Here is an 8721-nt window from a genome sequence, read left to right as displayed (position 1 = left end):
TCCGTACTGAAGGCTGTGGTCTTTGATCTTCATCAGTAAGTGCTTCAAGTCCTCTTTACTTTCAGCAAGCAAGGTTGTGTCATCTGCACGTCACAGATTGTTAATGAGTCTTCCTCCAATCCTGATGCCCCATTCTTCTTCAGATAGTCCAGCTTCTTGGATTATTTGCTCAGCATACAGATTGAATAAGTATGGTGAACGGATACAACCTTGACACACACCTTTGCTGACTATAAACCACTCTGTATCCCCTTGTTCTGTTCAAATGACTGCCTCTTGGTCTATGTACAGGTTGTGCATGAACACAATTAAGTGTTCTGGAATTCCCATTCTTCACAATGTTATCCATAATTTATTATGATCTACATAGTTGAATGCCTTTGCATAGTCAATAAAATATGGGTAAACTTCTTTCTGGTATTCTCTGTTTTCAGCCAAGATCCATCTGACATCAGCAATGATATTCCTTATTCCACGTCGTCTTCTGAATCTGGCTTGAATTTCCGGCAGTTCCCTGTCGATGTACTGCTGCAACTGTGTTTTGAATTATCTTCAACATAATTTTACTTGCATGTGATATTAATGATATTGTTTGATAATTTCTGCATTCCATCAAAATCATCTTTCTTTGGAATGGGCACGAATATAGATCTTCTCCAGTCGGTTGGCTGGGTAGCTGTCTTCCGAATTTCTTGGCATAGGCATATCACTTGTACCTTCTGTATAATGCTGGAGTCCAGGTTTCAGAGTCAGACTGCTGTTTTTTCAGAGAGACGACTCTGAAGATCACACTTACTTTCACTACTCCAAAAGGCTAATGAGTATGTCTAGAAAAGTTACAATGTTGAGGTGGCAACAGATCTTAAATATTTAAATAAACAAATATGTAAGTAGATACATAAGTAAATAAGTCACAGCCTGTTTATGGTTTTGTTGCTGGAATGCAATTTCCATTATAGGTAATAACTTGTTACGGTCTTAAAAGCTAAAGCTTCAGCTATTTCCTGGTAATTGCATATTATCCAGCATGGCAGTAATTATCAATTAATCAAATAAATATCTCTGAGGACACAGGAACTGTATATACAATGGAGGAGAGAAGGAACTATTGATTGCTGTTGGAGAGAATACTCTTGCAGAGCGTGGTAATGGCTCATTAATCTGCTTTAAAATTCAGTCATTGCATTTGAATTTGAGTTGGAGAGCACATGACAACATAAAAGAGCAGGTTTTAGCTATAAAGGAGGGTTTATAACTCATGCACAGTGATATTTTTAGAGCCTCCAATCTCTACCTCTATGATCTCTTCTTGAGCCTTAGATAACCTGTTACCTTTGACCAATGAAACCATGAGGCTAATACGGTCACTTGCAGAGTCTTAATATCAGAGTAATTTTTTTTTGTTCACGAATAATTTTTCATCTCTGTTTTTGTAGTAGAATTGGTGAAACTAGCTGAGGAAATAACAATGACTCATAGCATTTGTTCAGATTTAGAGTTAAAAAATAAGGATGGCCTTAAAATGAATGACGCATATCATAAAATGAGCAAAAAATACCCTCAATCTTAGAATCTGTTGGAGCAAGTAGGTCAGCTTATAATTTATGACGATTTCTTTTAAATATTTAAATAAGACATATGCTGTACTGTATGTGCTGACAAATTTACTGTATTTCAAAAGTAAGCACTTTATAACTGAATAAATGACATACATATGCCACACTCTTTTCCTGTTACATTTTCAAAGAAAAGTTGTAGAAAGATTAAATGTGGAAACAAAGTCCCAAACAACTTTTAATTTATCCTTTAGTTAAGAGTAGGGATAAAAAAAAGAAAGAAAGAAAAGCTAGGCAATTATTCCTTTTGAATTTGAAGAGAAATTTAGCACAAAAAGTTGATGCCACTTATCAATTCTTGTAGAATATGCACAAGGCAAAATGGCATGGCATCAATGACTAATTTCATAGAGTTACTCATTTCATCCAATTGCTCTTATATTGAAAAGGAATTTATGTAAGGAAGAAGCACATGCCTTCATGGTTTGTTTGTTCATGTGTTTGTGTGTGTTTGTTTGCAAAAAAAAAAGAAAAGAAACTTGACTTTTCAATTTCCACAAGCTAAGTTGAATTTTGTTTTAGAATCTACCTTACATTTTTTGCCTCATTGTCTCTACCTGTCACTGTAGAGCGATTATCGAAGGGTGATTTCTGCCATGGAGATAAAATGTAAAACACTGATCTTATTTTAGAAGATAATCTTAAAATATAATAAGAACAACAGCAAAAGCAACAACTGTGTTGAACAAGTTATTTTACCTCTCTGGTACTCAATTTCCACATCTTTAAAATGTGAACGTATCAAAAGATATTCCATCCCTCATTTCTTTGATTCAGTATGTTTATGAAATATAAATCTAAGTACTCACCCTCTATTTTGCAACATACAAAATAGTACTCCTTTTTTCCTTAAGAAATGTCATTTACTTGCTGATATTTGGTATAGCATGCCTAGGTTACAGTCTGATATAATCATAAACATTGTCTGGGGTGGAAGAAAGTGGAAATACCTGAATTGTCCCTATTCTGGATCTTTCATTAGGTACACTAAGTTCGCTACATCTGGAGAACATATATACTACACATATAATTATAATAATAATATATATAAGTTATTATATGTATGATTATTATTGAGCCATGGCTTGGTAACTGCTAATATTTAAGTGATTTCATTTTGTAAAGATAATTGGGCAGTCTATTCTTTCTCTGCCCTCTTTCCAAAAATAAGAGCTTGGAATAAAGCCCATGTAATTGGACAACTTCAAGAAAGTGAAACAAATTTAAGTGGTCTCCACTGAGTATTTAGAGAACCAAAGAACATGTAACAAATCACTCAGAAAATTATACTATACAATCCAGGATGAAATTCCTCTGCCTTTTAAATTATCTCGACACAAAGGAAAGGGAGATAAATCCAAACCAACTAGTTTTATGTCCTTAACCTCTGGCTATCCATTAGAAGATTCAAGTTGGCTGTGTGAAATTGAAGATGTTTGTATCTTTGGTGAGAAAAAAAAAATGGTGAAAGAACATACAAACTAAGCCCACTTTGTCTTTATCTTTCTAGTTTATCATATTATGCAACGATCTTCAGTACTGTAGGACTAGATTTTCTAGATGTCAATTATTTAGATTTGTAGTATTTTGCATATTACTTCCTGACTTTGTGTGTGTGTGTGTGTGTGAGAGAGAGAGAGAGAGATAAAGGTAAGTAGTCATTTGTTTAAAGTATTAAAACTATTTAAATGAATATTTACCTTTGAATTCCCCACTAGCTTAATGTTTGAATAAAATGCATTGATTTATTTGCACTTGTAGTCTAAATAGCAGGGGCAGGAAGAGGGTTGCATTTCTCACTCTGAGATAAAACTCTGTCTGGCGGGCTCCCTCAGAGTAATGAGAGAATAATTCTATTTGCCTTTGAAGACCCCACTGCAGAAATTGTAAAGTCTTCTGCCAATTACGATGTGGATACCTGACTATAACACCACCAACTCATTTCACCCGTGCTAACAGGAAACTGTCAGACAAAAAGATCTTTCTGCCTCTCCCACCTCGGGCTATATCTAAACCAGTTGCCTAGAGGTGAAAGATTCAGTATATTCTATTACTGATAATTTCACCCATCTTGTTTCCCTGAACTAAACTCATTCCAAACTGCTGAGTTTGAAATAACCTCAATGCCATCTCAAAAGAAACCAACAGTGGTCAAATTTTAAAAGAATAACCCAAACATCCTAGGAAACTTTTTACTGTGTTAGACCTTTATAGAGTTTTATCTTAATTATTGTCAATGGCAAAGAAAATATTCTGCTTACCAGTGTACATAGCAAATTAATGATTTCAGTACAGAATATATAGATCGAATAAATGAAATGAAATTAGGTGTAGCCTAGTAATGTCTTCATGTTAAAAATGGAGTAATGGGCAAAGGTATGTATTCACGGTAGGTTTATTTGGAAATGGGACAACTTATAATCAAAGGCCATTTGTGCTATATATATATGTGGTGTTAAGAGCAAAGACTCTAGAATCAGACTAGTGTACTTGAGTCATAGGTTCATCACCTACTACTATCAAGCTAAAACAAGTTGCCATGGAGTCGACTCTGACTCATTGTAACCCCATGTGTGTCAGAGTAGAATTGTGTTCCGGAGAGTTTTCAGCGGCTGATTTTTCAGACCTAGATTGCCAGGCCTTCCTTTCAACGCACCTCTGAGTGAACTCGAACTTCCAACCTTTCAGTTAGCATCCTAGTGCATTCACCATTTCACCACACTGGAACTCGGACTACCTGGCTAACCTTTGGATAAATGACTTAAACCTTCCATGCCTCAGTTTCCTCCTCTTTAAAATTGGCAGCAGAGTGGTACCAAGGGTAATAGAGCTGCATGAGCATGGCAAATAAAATACTTAGATCAGTGCTTTGCACATAGTGACTGTGCACACACACAAAAAGTAGTATAACTGATAAAACACAAAGCATTGATTATGAAGAGGAAATATTTATGGACATTTTTTAAAATTTGTCAAAATACAGCATTATTAGAGTTTAGCCATACTGTTTTCTCCTTTTTTTAATGTCACCACTCAATGGTGGCACCAGTTATACTTAGCACTAGGAGATTGTGATTCTTTCCCCTAAACCCATTGCCGTTGAGTCAATTCTGACTCATAGTGACCCTAAAGGACAGACAGAACTACCCCATAGGATTGCCAAGGAGCGGCTGGTGGATTCAAACACCAACCTTTTGGTTAGCAGCCCTATCTCTTATCCACGTGGCCATCAGAGCTTTCTTCCCAAGTGCTGACATGACAAAGTGAGAAAATTCAAAGAAGCATTGCCTGTGTTTTTCTAGTCTGGGGCTCTGATGTAATGGCGAATGACCATTGTTCTCTACTTCTTGTTAAATACTTACCTTTGAATTCTAATGCATGTCAATTAGAAGAAGCTATCGCTTCTCTCATGCATACCTAGAGCTCATCAGGTAATCACACATGATAGGCATCCAGTGTACACAAAACAGAATGGAGTAGCAGCAAGAAAGGGAGTCTCCTTCCCTATGGCTATCTACAGTCTAATTGCTAAACTAGGAAAACGCCAATTTTGTTACAGATTATTTACTTTCTGAGATTCCTTGATATATAAATCACTCTCTGGCATCAGTATTGGAAGTATTTATGCTTTCCTTGAACATTTTTTCCATTTTTCAACATGTAGAACATTGCTGGAAATCAGTATTTATTAATTACCAGAGTTATTTTCAACAACAACAACAAATTACCTGTTCTTTGAAAGAAGGCATTAAAACAGTGGTTAAAATGTAGATCTATTAAATTAAATGTACAAGAGAACAGGATATTGACATTTTGTCTTCATTTTAGTAAATCTCACTTATATAAATACCTTCTAAATTGTGGCTATTCATTCTATTTTATTTTATAACCTAAGAAGGTAACCACTAAATAAGAATATGACTGAATGACATAGGAATGCATCTCATCGTTTTGTTTTAATAATTGTTGAAAATGAACAATCTAGCAGGAAGTCACCTGGGATAGTAGTGATTGTACTTTAGGGCAGGTTCACTTTAGGGGAGTGAATGTCTGATTCTGTGTTTATGTCCCAAGCCTCTAGAAAGCCATCAATAACCTATTGGGATTCTTTGCAAATGTTTCCAAATACTTAGAAGTTAAAATAAGCATGCGCTTCTTCAAGAGTTACATTGTAGGGTTCTGGACAGAGCTGGAGAAGGATGTAGAACAAAACTCTAACACACAAAAAAAGACCAGATTTACTGGCCTGAAAGAGACTGGAGAAACCCTGAGAGTATGGCTCCCAGACATCCTTTTAGCTCAGTGGTGAAGTCACTTCTCAGGTTCACTGTTCAGCCAGGGACTGGACAACCCCATAAAACAAAATGGGACCAATAAGGCACAGCAGTCCAAAGACAAGGAATAGAAGGCAGAAGGGGACAGGAAAGCTGGTAATAGGGAACCCAAGCTTGAGTAAGGACAGTATTGACATGTAGTGGTGTTGTTAACCATTGTCATAGGGCAACATGTGTACTAACTGTTTAATGAGGAACTGATTTTTTCTGTAAACCTTCATCTAAAGTGAGAACAGCAGCACAACTGGAAGAACGTAATCAATGTCACTGAACTGTGCATGTAGAAATTTTTGAAATGGTGTATCTTTGGCTATGTATATTTTCACCAAAAAAAAAAAAAGCAAAGAGGGGAGAATGTTTATATGTCTTTGGGTTGTTAACTTGTGTCATAAAACAATATGTGTGACTGTTTAATGAGAAACTATTTGTTCTGTAAACCTTCACCTAAAGTAGAATTTAAAAAAAAAGTTACATTGTAAGGAGCACCTTTGGATATCTGCCTATTGCTTGAGAACACACCACGCCTCTTGTCTAAGAACTGCCCTACCCCATCCACATAGTCATGGATGAACTGCTCTTCTAAGATTTCACCTACCATGTAACATTTGCTTTCTTCTCTCTAATATATACTTCTGTACTTTTACCTATTCTCCATGTTCCTATTTTCCTTTCTTCGCTAAGCTCCTCTCCTCATTACTCTCTATCACATCACCTTGTTTAATTCCTTCACAGCAAATATTATAGTCTGAAAGCTTCGTCTTTATTTGCTTTATACTTATCAACGTCTGCTTATGTCTTTCCCTATAATTAAGGGCCTGTCAACAGAATCTGTCACAAATAAGATGTCCATATATCAGTGCTGAATGAATGAGTGAATGAATGAATGAAAGTACTGATTAATTCTCCAGATGGAAAAATAAAGCAAGTGCTCTTTTGTGTCCAGTATGAAGTAATCATTAATGAATTAAGATGAAGATCTTAGTGAAAATTATAAGAAGAAAAGTTCTCTTTATGAAAAATATAAGATTAAAAAACTCATAGCAAACAGCATATTGGGTTTGCAAAATGCATCAGCTACTTAGAGAGCTAAGATATACGCACCATAAAAGCACACAAGAGCTACATAGTGCCAAATGACTGTTTAAATTAAAGGCAATACAGTAATAATTACAACCAAAAGTTCTATTCTTAGGAATACTTTGTGTTCTTACTTTTCTGGTAACATTAAACTGACAATATGAACAAGTTATATGAAGGGCAGGAAAGGGCCAACTCTCCTTAACTTAGACATTTCCAGTTATATTGCAGTCATTTATTCTAATTGCTGGCTTATTAGTCTCCTGTTTTTAACGTACTGAATTTTGAAACTCTTTTTTTTTTAAAACTGTTGATCTCTGCTTCCCTGTCAGATTGCTAAAACCCTGACCTGCATCTGACAGATAATCACAGTCACCAGCACAGGACTTGAAGATAGCTGTGTTTTCTCCCGTACTCCATAAATGTGCATTATGTCAACACTGAACACATTTTGGACTCCCTTACCTCTGATTCACTTACCTAGTTCTCAGGTTTCTTACCTGATGCTGAGAGTACGGATCTGAAACTCCATAGCCATTCATTGTCTGATCTCTTTGTTACCAGACCCTTGACTTAGCCTTTCTTTCTTTCTTTGGGCCATCTCCATCCCCTTTTTGTCTCATACAGATCTTCAACTTCGCCCATAATACTTTCTCTAGCAGCCCACCTTGCCTGGACCTGCTGTTGTCATTAGCTGCCATCAAGTGAGTTACCGGCCCAGCCCCGGACTCATGGCAACTCCAAGCACAATGCAACAAAACACTGCCCAGTCATGCACCATCCCTATGATCAGTTACAGATCAGGCCATTGTGATCCACAGGGTTTTCACTGGACGGTTTTTGGAAGTAGATCTCCAGGTCTTTCTTCCTCTCTTCCTCATCCATCTTAGTCTGGATACTCTGCTGAAATCTGTTCAGCATCATAGCAACGTGAAAGCCTCCACTGACAGACGGATAGTGGCTGTGCATGAGAATCAAACTCTGGTCTCCTGCAAGGAAGGCGAGAATTCTATCACTGAACCCCTAATGCCCCCACCTGCCTGAACCTAGTTCATCTGATTTCCACCGCCACCTTTCAGCATACAAGTGTACCTAGAACTTTTAGCATCTAGTCTAAATAAATAGCCTAAATGAAACTAGATTAAGTATTTGGCAAAGATGTCTTGTGACATGTTTCCAAATGTTCATTTCAGTATTAGGTGTTTGGCAACAATAGGAAGCTGATAACAATAAGGGATGCTTTTGGTAGTATTTGAAGGATTCCAGGACCCAAACAATCAATCCTTTTCAAACTAAGTTTGAGAAGGATTCATCAACAGTTTAGTGAATCCTTTTTTATAGTTTCTAGTTCTCCTTGGTTGTTCCAAAGTGCTTGGTTGTCAGGAATATGTGACAAGTTGAAGATTGTCACGTAGACATGTGCCAGTCCTGAATCTAGACATCCTGTGAGATTGAGAGCTCAAGTAATTTGCTAACTTGCACTGTGTCTGTTCGATATGATTGATGTTATGGATTGAATTGTGTTCCACAAAAATACGTTTTGTAAATCCTAACCCCTATACCAGCGGCACAGTCGTTAAGAATTCAGCTGCTGGGAGTCTGGCAAGATGGCGCTCTAGGCAGAAGCACTACGTCATCCCTCCAAAGCAAAGATCCGAAAAACTAAGCCAAACAGAGAATCAACAATCCTGAAA

This window comes from Trichechus manatus, unplaced genomic scaffold, assembly GCF_000243295.1.
Source record: "Trichechus manatus latirostris isolate Lorelei unplaced genomic scaffold, TriManLat1.0 scaffold00033, whole genome shotgun sequence".
Classification (NCBI taxonomy): Eukaryota; Metazoa; Chordata; class Mammalia; order Sirenia; family Trichechidae; genus Trichechus; species Trichechus manatus.
The sequence above is the reverse complement of the archived record's forward strand: the minus strand, read 5'-3'. Positions refer to the sequence as shown.